The sequence below is a fragment of the Rissa tridactyla genome, chromosome Z, assembly GCF_028500815.1.
Source record: "Rissa tridactyla isolate bRisTri1 chromosome Z, bRisTri1.patW.cur.20221130, whole genome shotgun sequence".
Classification (NCBI taxonomy): Eukaryota; Metazoa; Chordata; class Aves; order Charadriiformes; family Laridae; genus Rissa; species Rissa tridactyla.
The window spans coordinates 5,806,979-5,820,194 of record NC_071497.1 but is presented as its reverse complement, the minus strand read 5'-3'; positions in this window follow the sequence as shown (position 1 = coordinate 5,820,194).

Here is a 13,216-nt window from a genome sequence, read left to right as displayed (position 1 = left end):
ATAAAGGATTTGATATATGAACTGTCCTCTCTCCATATACCTCTACATCATATACATAAACATAAACATATACACATACGCATACTCACATACATACGTACATATACTCCACATACACATACATACATGTGCTACACGGCATGATGAGAATGCTGTATTACTTGGAATATCTTTGGAAATAAAGATAGGAAAATGGTTTTATTTTCATCCTGATTTATAAGTCAAGATCAACAGACTGGAATATTTCAATTTTTTCTATTTTAGAATACACCATAATTTTATATTTTCTTCAGTTACTACTTGAAATTTACATTTTGTGGAATATTTTAAATCATAACCAACATGTATACACAAATTTAAAAATAGATCAGAATCCTTCTCACATCATAACTAGTTAAGGTAGAATTGATGTTATTTCCTTCAGCAGGTTTCCTAACTTTGTGAAAAAAACTTTGTTTTGTGAAATATTGATTAAACTACAGCTAAACCTTCTGTAATCTGGCCCTAATTTATTGTACAGAAAGGCTCGTTATCAATTTATGCACACATTTCATACTTAACTTGAAGGAAGAGACTGTGGCAAAAAACACCAATCATGTCATTTTGTTAAATTTATTCAAGAAATGGAAAAGATATCTCTTTACTTACTAATTAAGTTTCAGACCTTAGTATTTTAGAGCAACATTTTCAGAACTTTACAAGCTTGGTTGCAATAAGCCATTTCTAGCCACATTCACAATAAGTTGAATAAAATTTCATCTAGAATTTTAACTATATCTGTGAAAAATAAATTTCACAAATACATAGCAGAATGAGTTTTCATAGCAAAATTGTAACAAAATTGATTTCTTATTGTAAATTACTGTGTAGATATGGTCAATTACTATGTGAAGTTAATTATCAGCTTGCAATACTTTACATTCTGATTGGCTGAAAAGTTTCTAATCTTCTTAATCACTCCACAGTTATTTCTATTTAAGTATATACTCTACAAATGCATTGCTGCTGTTTGGCAGAGAGTTAACCAACCAGAGAATTAGGACGTACATAATAGCTATGTGGTTATCTTTCAATAATCATACTTCTACCATCACCTAAAGTACTTCTGCTTGGGTTGGCTCTGGAATACAAACTTTTCAACCTGTCAGACTCACCCTATCACTTATTTAAATACTGCAAAAATGCATGAAGCAGGAATCCTTCTTCTGTTCGTATTGCAATGAAAAGGAAGAAAAGGCAAAACAAGGCTAGAAAAATGTGAAAAAAAGAAGAAAAAGAAAAGAAAAGTATTGGATTCTGATCTTGTTTTAAATCATGGCAAATCTGAATTAATTCTATTAACTGTCACTGGAGACAACCAAAGTCAAAAGGCCAGAATATGCTGTGGTTTGTAAAGGTTGATTTCTAGCACTGATGCCCCCACTGCAGCACGCTCTTCTCCTACCCTTATGTACCCTCAAGGGCAGCAAAGCTGTCATCCCAAAAGCAGCAGCTATGTATTTGCTCTCTGTGTTTACTTCAAATAGCAGAATCCTCTTCTGCACGGGTAAGGAGAAAAAGACAGCAAGCATGGGAAAAGGCCTAGGAAGGCAGAAACAAGCAGGAGTGGAGTCGGGAGGAGCTGAGAGGCACAGACGCTATAAAGAAGGACCTGCACCAACCCTTCGTATCATCTAATCCATGCCAACATCCAGCTGGGGTGATGAAACTCGGCATGGCCACATTAGAGCAGACGCGACCACATAAGAAAACACAGACACAGCCCCCAGACCCAGGATCAGACCCAGGTCTCTCTGCTGCATGTCTAGACCCTTCCACCGAAGAGCCACATTCCTCCATCCTCCTTCTCCGCCCTGCTGAGCTTTCAGTTATTTCCCCACGCACCCAAGTCATAGCTGGTACCTCTGACTCCACACGCCCCTGAACCTCCTCTTTATATATGCCAGAACATGGAGCTTTCAGAAAGCACCAAACTTCCCTCAATAGTTTCCAATGAAATGAAAAATTCTAACGGCTTTCCAAATGTTTTCCACAGGTTTGTATTCTCATGTCTTATTTTTCCTTTTTCCTTTTTTTTCTCTAATTGTCCTCATTTTACAAACTGAAAATTCTTAGCACTAAGAAAATACTAATGCACCAAACTATTTCTTCTACATATTTACTCTCAACATGAATTTAAGGCTAATGCATATTATTGAATGTTGGCCTTGTCAGCAAAAGGTGATTCACTGACTTTGCCAAGCCTATTAGAAACTGTAAGGGGAAAAAAAAGTTAAAATGGAGGTGGGGTTGACAGTTTATATTTTTTTCTTTTTCTTTCATATTTTTTTAATTTTAATTTTTTTTAAATTCACATTTTTTTCTCTTATTTAGCAAACAAAGACACTAAGAAATTCTGCACTGGGGTATATTCTCTATATATATAATTTATCTGCATAATATGTAATATAGTTTATATAGTTTACACATATATACATATTTCTATATGTATATATATGTATAACTATAAGCTGTGCATAGCAGGGATGTATGCCAATAAGGCACCTAAACCAACTCGGAGACATCATACCAGCTCTTAGGCCATACTGTAAAAGTGCTCGAATTTGGTATCGTGGCCTATATTCTTCTTATTGAGCAAGGTGGCTGAACACTCACACCATGTTGGATGAAATCAGGGCAGGTGCCTCTGTAATTAACCTGACCTGGTATTCTGCCAGTGTCTGTTCAGAGACAATAATTTATAAATTATTTGAGAGCTCAATCATTTTAACTTCCTACAGAGATTCACAAAGAGATCTTGATCTTGCACAAGCACAAGCATCGCTCGCTGTCTTCAATGGAAAGATGCAAGGGTCTTTAAAGGACAATGCAAATTCTCTAGGACATTAAAAAGTACATGTTTTAACCATTGTATTTATAAACATGTGATACGTTTCTATAGACCATAATATAGTGATATGTAATATGATGTCTCTGTACTTCACCTGCTCACAGAAAAGAATAAATCCGACACTGTCTTGCAGGAAATGGTGAAAAAGGCAATGGCAGTACATATCTATCTATGTCAAATAAATGGAAGGAATGTGCCTATATCTAATATAATTATGCCTTTGGGATCTTCAGCATAAGGCTGTGCATCTTAAACCAACCATTTTCATTTCTGATTTTTAAATTTATATTTCAAACCAGTGTTTGTATTCCTACTACTCCCACGATGGTAGCCAGGTAGTGAACACTATCATGATAGGTCTCTATCGTGTGCTTCTTAAAATGAACGTGCAAATGAACTATGCAGATTTATCTTTAGAAAACATTTTATTTGAAGATTTAACTCTAGGCAAAAGAATCACCTGGAATCATATGACTATATAATCATAAAAATTTAGAGATGAAAAAAGATCTAAGGGCTGATCTAGTCAATCCTCTTAAGTACACAGGATTGTAACCCGCGATGGGTTCTCTGGAGTATTCTCCACTCTGGGTTTAAATGACCGCGGCAATGGAGTCACCGGTATTTCCTTTGAATTTATCCCACCATCCACCTTCTTACTAGGAATTTTTCCACATATTCCACAGTTTCTTCTCATTTACACAAACCACCATGTCAGCACTGCTCTAATCACATTCTGCATTGGGTTATATTGGCCAGGTTTTTGTCAATATCAGAGAAAATTCTGGGCACATACAAAGAGTGACCAGTTGACACCATCAAGCCTTCAGTAGCTGGGATTACTCCCTACACAAGCACCCACTCACATTTGCTTTTATCAGTTAGCTCAGTCACTTCTCTCAAGGTTTCCTCCTGAATCAATCCTTCCATTCTGTCACTTTAACAGTTTTCCCTTTTTTTTTTCTCTGAATCTCATCAGTTTGACTCATTGCAGGTTTTGGTTTGGTTTTTTTTAATGGCATGCTGTATTCCAGTCTAATAGTGCCACGTGGAAATTATCGATTCCCAACATGTTGCTTTTAAATATATGGCATAAAATGTATTGCTGCTACTTTTTTTTTTTAAAATCATATTTTAACCTTGTAATTCATTTGTTTTCCACTTTCACTCTTAGTTCTCTTCCTATTACTTAGTATCTGATTCCACTAAATATTTATTTGCATTTCAGATATTTTTTTCTCCCACATATTCATTACCTTTTTTTTGCATGCTAAATCTTGCCTTCTGATTTCCAGAGAATATTGCTAACCTTTCTTGATTAGTCTTATTCTTTCACTTTTCCAACAAGTATTTATAGCATCTCCAAACACAGTAAATTTGAGTTGTTTCATTTGCACTATCATTAGTAAATAAGTATATTCAGATTCTGAGTTCAGTATTCATGAAACTAGATGATAAACTTCCTTAAAATCACTAAACCATGTGCAATTATTTAAGTGTGGGGTTTTTTTTTTGGGGGGGGGGGAATTGTTCGTTTTAAAAATTATTAAAACATTAAAATTATATATTCCTTCGTTCATTTTTAAGTGAACTCCTCAGATGATACCTGAAAGTTCAAACATCCTGTGGTCTTTAACATTCTGTGTAACTGAAGGTTAGTTAAGCACAGGGTTGGGCTTCACCTGAGGGAGCAAAACCACAGGGACAAAAACATAGAAAGAACAGGTCAAAATCCAGTTTAAAACTCAAAATACAGCAGATTGTGTCCTTTAATGAGAAATTTTAATTTTACGCATAATAGGCCCAACCTAAAGCCTCTGTTTGTTTTAGCAGCTCTTATTTATAGGAGCTGCCTCATTTAAGAGACACCATAGGAAAGTGACGACTGCCTGAAAAAACAGGGACCTTACGGACTGGGCTCAATACATGGCTAATAAATAGTTTGTGCAATATATTCTGATTTGTCAGGTATTTTGGACTACATTCCTACAGATACTTCAATATATGCTGCTTGTGAGAATATTGATTGAATACACTGAGGTTTATTTTTTCTTAGGTGAGGGTGGAATAACGTTTTAAACTAAATTAAGGAATTAAGCATTTGCGTTAAATATAGTGTCTTATGTTTACTGTGTGTACAACAAGGGAGTGTGTCTATTTACTGTACGTTATTAGCCAAATGTGCTCAAATGGCTGACTTTCATTTACATTAAGTGGCATGTCTTTTTTCCTTCAGTGATATTCTATTTGTTTCGCAGACATTGAGAGACATGAACAAAACTAATGAATATTTCTAAGCAAAAATGCTTCAAAATCGTATACTTTCACAGTGACAGAAATATTTAATTTCACAAGTGTGCCCCATTTATGCTCAAAATAGAGTATTTCACTGGGAGAATCTACATGTTTCAGCATCATCTATCAAGAGTGTTTAGAACAGGAGTGGCATCTTTCAAACGCAGCATTTACAAGTCACCACTTGTCATTAAATGTAACTGTATGTTCAAGGGGCTTGTAACAATAGCCTTTAATTAAACTGGGGACTGTTAGAGGGTTTCTGTTGCCCTTTGAAGTTCTTAATTATTAGTTGTATCCAGCCTTTTATGGCCCACTTAAGGTTAAATTAAATAATTAAAATATACCTCCAAGAGAAATGTAAAGACTTTACATGTTTTAATTAAACTTCTGAATTTCAAGGTTTTTAAAATAATAACATATGTTTTGATTTCCTTGCGTTGGCAAACTAGAATGCTACATACATTAAGCAAAAAATTGGTAGCTTTTTATGGGAATTATCGCTAGGCATGACGCATGTAAATGAGCTATTTTCTATGCATGGCTGGCAAAAGTGCTAATTAAATAGTTGGTATTCAAGGCTATGCTCGTTCATTGTTTAGTGACATACAAATCCAGCGATGTGTGCCAGCAGACATTTTAAGTTGAATGTTTTCTCCTCTACGCTCTTTGTCATGAAATGGTGGCACCATGATGAGAACACTAGTGTAAGCAAAACACTGAAATATGCTTTAATAATGTTTTAACCATGTAGCGACACTAGCCTAGTTTTCTAATGAATTTTTAATTTCTTTCTTCTTATAAGGATGTTACGAGTTATCGCTGATGCATATTAAATCATATACACGAGTCATTTTCTCACTAAATTTGCATAAAATGGCTAATGCTAATGCACCAAACGGGGCTTACTATATATGGTACAGTAAATATGCCCTTGCACGTTTTCTGCAATCAATCTCCTGTATTTCATTAGCAGCCAGATAAAGGTCTGTTCCGAAAAGGGAAAAGAAAAACTATCGTGTGTACACTGCGAACTTATGATGCCTATGATGATTTCTACGTGGTGATTAGAACCCAGTCTAGAATTAGAATTTGCATGAGACTGAAAATAAAGTTCCTTGGCAAGCGCAGCTAAATGGTGCCCCTGAAAGCAGCTGCTAATAAACCACCAGGCAGTTCATTGAGACTTTCCACATTCAGCATCGAGCACTGGGTTTAAAACCCACGTAGCCCATTATTTTAATTTTTGCAGTGCTTGATGCATCTCTAACATTCCTTGCTAAACTTATAGCCACCAAAATCTTGCCAGCTCCTTGCTATTTCTCAGCGCAAGTTAAAAATGCTCTTCTTCTCTTACTGTTATATACACTTACCTTCCACCCACACTAATTGTCCCCTTTTCGTCCTCCTGCTAATGGAAATTATATATATTTGGCCAACACGTATTTGAATTGATAGCATGGTTGCAGTAAGAATGGTGTCACTGGTGCAATATTATTAATCTAAACAAAAACCTTACATTTAACGATGGAAACTTTGTTCCCTCTTTGTTTTCTTTTTGACATCTGGAACATTATTGTACCTGGTGCAAAAAAAAAGTGCTATTTAAAAATAAATATATGCTTTGCCCTACAGTTATTTTGAATTAGTCTTGATAAATAATTAAGTAATGCATAATATATTATTTAGATGCAATGGTCTTAAGAATTTGAGTGGTATTTCAACTACAATTATAGTAATTTATTTATCAGTGAAAAATTTACATAAACACACTTCAAAATCCAGTGGACTGGAGAGATATCAGAAGGACACCCAGGAATGTGCGTAATGACTCTGGGCATTAGATTAACTTAATAATGTAGTGATGTGCAAGATGTTATAATATCTAACATAGCTATATTTGGTGAATCATTTTTAAATGATGAAAGCTAAACATTGTTTTCTCCTTTCAGTTTTAAGAAAAAGACAAATTTTAAAAGGAGAGTAGGAATAGACCACTTTATAGGAAATAAAGAATGGAAATAATAGAATAGAAGAAAATTTAGATATCATTTGCAATGACATCCTGGAGTGTCTATTCTTCAACTACCAGAGGAAACGTTGATTTTATTACAATGTCATTAAAGGGTTACTTGATTTTGTGTAGTTTTTAGACTGCATTTTAGACTACCCCATTGGCCATCAGTGGTAAAGGACAATGCAGGGAAGAAGTGGAAGATTTATGTCTTGACAGTATAGGCAGGTGGGTGACAAATGTAACTCACTCCTGGCAACTGCGTCACACTATGCGTCTTCCCTCAGCCCATGAAGTCTTTTTGAGGCATATGAGGTAGAGCTTGTGGGTATGATGGAGCATAGTGAGCCCACTTCTTGATGATGCACATGCAGATACAGAACACAGGTTTTCCGGACTCAAAGTTACCCGCACAGGCACAAATGCACTCGCAAGCTTGCATATGCCAATTATGTCCATGTATATGCTAATAAAATATAAGTAGCTGTCGTACAAACCCAATTTATGCCATTTGAGAATTATGGAAATTTAGAGGAAGACATAAAATTAATATTCATATGTTTGCCAACAATATATTTATGCCCACTGGTAAAATATTTGTATCTCATAAAATCCTCAGAGCACACCTGAACAGTAACCTATATAACGTGTGCTTACACCAATTACAACCATAGAGAAGGAGGCTTCAATGGCCTGTTTGGAAGCAATTTCTTAATATAAAAAAATAAGTGAAGAATTAGCTCTGGCTTCGTTTCAGCCTGTACCATCACCAGGTAATACTTTCCCATGCACCTACAGCAAATTCTGAGATGCTAGGAGAGCAATTGCTTTCTGCGGCAGAGAGTAGCCAAAGACAGTAATTCATACTTTATACAAAAGACTGCTAATTTTACATTTTCTGATGTACCACAACTGCTGCTGAGTTAGACAGGTGAGAAGAAATTGCATATGTGTGCTCTCATCCTTGCTGTGCAGGTTTTCTGTCACTGACTCCAGCTTTCTCATGCAAGGTTATTGTGTGTTAGATTCCAATTACATTAAACTATTACAGTTATTCTCATGATAATAATATTATTTTATAGCACCCCAAACTCTTGTTTCCTAAAGATAATATTCTACATGACAATGACAGTGGAGTATTTTTTATGTTAATGTCCCTTTCAGAGAACTGACATTATTAGCAGAATGAATGTAACTTACTTGAAAAGACATCTCTTAAAAAAAAAAAATCAGATTTTACAAAACAATTATATGCTCCTTTTCAGTGGCACAGAGTTTATTCTGGAATTAAAACGATCCCACTCAGATCATACAGGTCCTTTTACAAAAGGTGAAATACTGGTCCTATTCGAGTCCGAAGACAGACTGACCAAGCTTTGACCCAAAGCACAGGACATTAATTTTTCTCAACAAACTCTTCTTAGAACCTAAAGAAGACAAATTACTAACCGTTTCACATAGTCATTTATTTATGAAGTTCATTTTGACTTCTACTTTTTCTGTGCTGATGTACAAACTGGAGGTCAAAAAGCTAAGCAGAAGGTGGTTTCTTATCACAGTCTCCTATGCATTGGTAGTTCCCTTACTTTCTTTATCATATGGTTCTGCTGATTCTATTCACTACTGCAGCCTTACTCACATACCACACGGCTTTTGGCACCATCAAAGCCATAAGAGTCTACAAGTCATTATGGAAATGAAGAAGACCCGTGTTCTTATCACATACCGTGCTTCAGCATAGATATTTAAACCATCAGTGTTCAGGAGGAGTGAATGACCATTACTTTCCCACATTACATGCCTCAGGTTTCAGTAAGAGCTGACGGAACTGGAAAAGACGGCAACAAAATACCTACACCTGGAGCAGCAAGATCAGTTTCACCTGAACTCTATGCATCTTGTGATTGTTCCTGCATTAAATATGTGTGTGTTTACCGTTATATACATATACCATATATTTACCATTATATATATAGTCTTTGGAATATGGCCTTATGGTGTTGCCCATGCACAAAAATTTCAAAGGCAAGTGGTGGCAGGTATAAACATGAACAGCATCCCAAATGGCTGGGGTACCAAAGAGTCCTTTCCAAAACATTACTCCTTTAGCTATAAGGCACTGAAACGCATAACAGGGTCCAAAAACCAGCCTATCTTTACAGCACCAACATGAAGATGACCGCTTCTGAGGGGCTGCTGTCCCATCTGGCCAGGAAATTAGCTAACACAAACAACGGTCCAGCACAGAGGAGGGAAAAAAAAGAAAAGAGCCGGGGGGGGGGAAGCCCTGGCTACAAAGTGAGGACAGGGCCCTCCGAAGTGCTGTTCCATGGCCCTGGCGACAGCAGGGTGCGGGTGGTGGCCATGGCAGGTGGGTCAAGCTCCACCCCACACCCCACCGCAGCCAAGATGGTATCATTAGCCCCGCGCAGCGTGATTTCTCCCTAATCCTTTCTGCAGCATACAACAAGTTTAAATGTCCATGCATGATGTTATTAAGTGGCTTTAGTAACCGCTTAAGACCCAGAATTTTTTTTCCCTCTTTTTTTTTTTCTTTTTTGGGGGTGGGGTTGGAGCCCCCCCCACCCCCACCCCCCCCAGCAGAAGAGCACACCGGAGGATGACTAGCGATAATGACTCAATTACTCGGCAACGGGGTACTCGGGGTGGGGGGGAGGAAAGGAGGGCTGGCAGCTCCTCCTACGGCAGGCAGCGCTAATTAGCGATAACCGCTAAACAACAATTAACAACCCCCGTTAGCAACGCGGCCTCCGGGGCCGGGCGATGTGCCGGGGGCGGGGAGAGGGGGGGACACAAGCCGGGTACCGGCCCGGGCCCGCCGCATCCCGCCGCATCCCGGCCCCGGCCGCGCCGCCGCCGCCTCCGGTCTCCCGGGAAACACCAATCAGCGACGCTGGTGGGCGGGGCCAGGTGGGCGGCGGCCCAATGCCCGGCTCCCGGCGGCCCCCGCGGCGGCCGGCCGCCATCTCGGTGGGGGGTGGCCGGGCCCGGTCTGGGCCTGGGCCTGGGCCTGAGCCTGGGCCTCGGCCTCGGCCTCGGTAGGCGGTCGCCCGCCCGCCACTCCCGGCCTGTGGCTGGGGCTTGGACCGACGGGGGATCCGCTGGGGGAGCGGGGCGGGACAAGCCGGCGGAGCGGCCGGCGGAGCTCTCGGGCCCGGCGCGGCCTCCTTCCTGTGCCATGGGGGCGCCCCCCAGGCGTGGAGGCCGCAGGGCCAAAGCACAGGCCGTTTCCTTCCATGGGGGCTCAGGGAGAGGTCTTCCCCTCAGTCCCGCTCTCCATCTGCTGTGGACAATACGTGCACCGCCTCCTTGGCAAACCAGCCTGTAATAGTAAATTTTTACTGTTATTTCTGTCAGATAAGGGACAAGATCCAAATCCATGAAGCCTAGCGATAGTTATTGACCTGCTCTGCTTCCAGTCCAAATCGTACAGAAGCAGGAGTGGGCAGCCCAGGCTCCAAGTGGTGCTTAGGAGGACAAGCGCGGCGAGGTTTAGCTCATAGCTTAGCATTAGTTGTATGGAATTGTGGGGAAAAATAGCTTTTTTTAGCGTTAGCTTTAAAGGCACAGACTGAACACCCTGTTTCCTTTCGCCTGCATTACATATATATCTAAAATCTACAGGTAAGCAGCCTGGTGTGTGAGGCTCGGTCCTGCTCCCTGCAAAGCCAACGGTGCAAGTTCATCTGTGTTAGACTCTGACCGTGTCAGGTAATCTCTGTACCAGCTGTACACCACACACTATGAATGTACATGCCTGCATACACACATTTATGTTTATAGTTGTACACAAGCGAGAACTTTGGGAAGAACAAAACAGGTTACTGTTGATGGACAACAGTAAAGCCAAAGGGTTCTTTTTTCCTCCTGTCCCACTCCTTCCCAGAAAGGCCCTTAAAAAAAGACCCTAATTTTTACCACTTGCCCTTTAGTTAGGAAATTTAATTGTCAAAGTCTGATGTTTTCTTTCTTCTCAATTAAAATAATGGAAGCGGTAAGGGATAATTAATGTGCTTACCCCAGGGTGAGCAATCTACAGAAGTGGTGTACATTTTAAAAATCAAAATGGACTTTTTCCATCGTGTCTCTGTGGGACAGCTACGCACTTGCCCACCCCCTTTCTGGAGGTAGCCGACAGAAATCAGAAAACAACTTTTAATTCACACAGGAAGGGCAGGATCTGCCCTAACGGACAGCGCACCCTTGGCTTCTCCACAAAATGAAATATTTCACAACTTGTGTTTTAATTTAAACAGAAATAATGAACCCACCCTATGCTAATGTATATTAATGGCAACTTCAGGGAAGGGGGAGATGCACTCATGAATATCCCCATTCATACCAGGGGCCATTCCTGCAGGGGTAAAGGCAGAAAAGACCCATTTCTCCAGCACCAAGGCCCACCCGGCCACCGCGCCAGTGTCCCCAGTGCTGCAGGTGATGGCCCTGCTGGGAGAGGCAGCCGGCAGAGAGGCTGAAGGGGTGTCTTATTCACCACAAGGGCAGTTACTCATTGTTTTGTGGTTTTATGCCAGGGACTGTACAGGGCTTTATGAAAAATGGACAGAATCGCAGCCACTTAGATATAAAACACATTCTAATCAAGCACATACAACTAACTCCTTGCAGTGTCTTTGAGCTGTTTCGTAGTTTGCGCTGTGCGTGAATACTAATCGGAGCACTAAACTGAATAGCACTCATAACAGAAACCATTATCAAATGAGGGTAAAAAAAAGAAAAAAAAGGAAGTAGTAGTAAAAACTGAGAGAACTGGAAGCATTCCTTCTGGTACCTGGGTCTACACCTAGATACCCTGATGGATTTCCTCCAGCACTTGGAGAAATACATTTCCCACTGCTTTGCTTATCAGTTTCAGCCTTATTTCTGCTAAACATTCAACAAGAAATCTTCCCCTAGACTCAGAAGAAGCGACCGGTGTACTATGGACTGCACTTATTAACATTTTATCAGTCCCAAGCTGGAGGGTTGCAATAGTTGCCGAATACAAGCTTGTTCGCACAGTTTATTTTCTTAATTACAGAAGAAGCAGTTTGGTAACCTGAACTTCTCAGGAAACAATTACTGAGCTCTACGCACCAAACCCCAGTTCCCATAGGAAAATTAAAATGTTTATCTGACTAAAATAACTTGTAAAGGAACTCTTTTTTTTTTTTTTTTACCCTGCTTCTTTTTGTATTTCATGCATTGTAGACCCTAGCAATGATATTAGTTCTAGTGTGGGAAAATATTATAATTGAGATCTGGTAAGTTATTTGCAGACTTCAAGTTTTTCTTTACACTGTGCTGACATTTAGTACAGCCCCAGTGAGGAAAACAATGCTGCCATTCATGGCTCTAGACGTAGATTTCAATCGACTTAAGCGGGCACAATGAAACTTGGTCATTCACTGGTTACCCATATTGTGTTCTCAAATTTTCTCTCAGCAAAAGTATAATGACTCAGTATTGTATGGTCACATAGACAAGGGCTCAGAACAAGAGACACTAGTTTTGTCTGACGGTGTGAGAAAGTCGTGAAGGGATCTTTTCTTCCAGATGGTGTTAAATTCAGCTGCCTTTTTAACATTGGCCTTGCACAGCAATCTGCTGCTCCCTTTTCACAAAGAATAAGCCTGGGTCCCTGCTAGTTAACATGCATACTCACGCAACCCGCAACTTCACTCCAACTGTTTTACAATGCGCTGGTATGCTAAATAAACTTGATCTGGTCTCTCTAAATCTAGCCTTCAAAGAACTGGTCCACTGATAATTACACTTATTTTTTCTTTTCCCTCTTACATAAAGCTGCGTATGGTTTGATTATTTATTTTTTTACTTCCCCCCCCCGCCCCCACAAGTTTTAAGGAAACGGCACCTAGCAGATAGATAATCCTAGGAAGCGTCACTCGCTGCATGAACCTCTTCAAGCATAAATTTGGAGGGCATGCTGCCACATTTCCACATGCTCCCTTTTCCCAAGCCAGAAGTTAGGACAA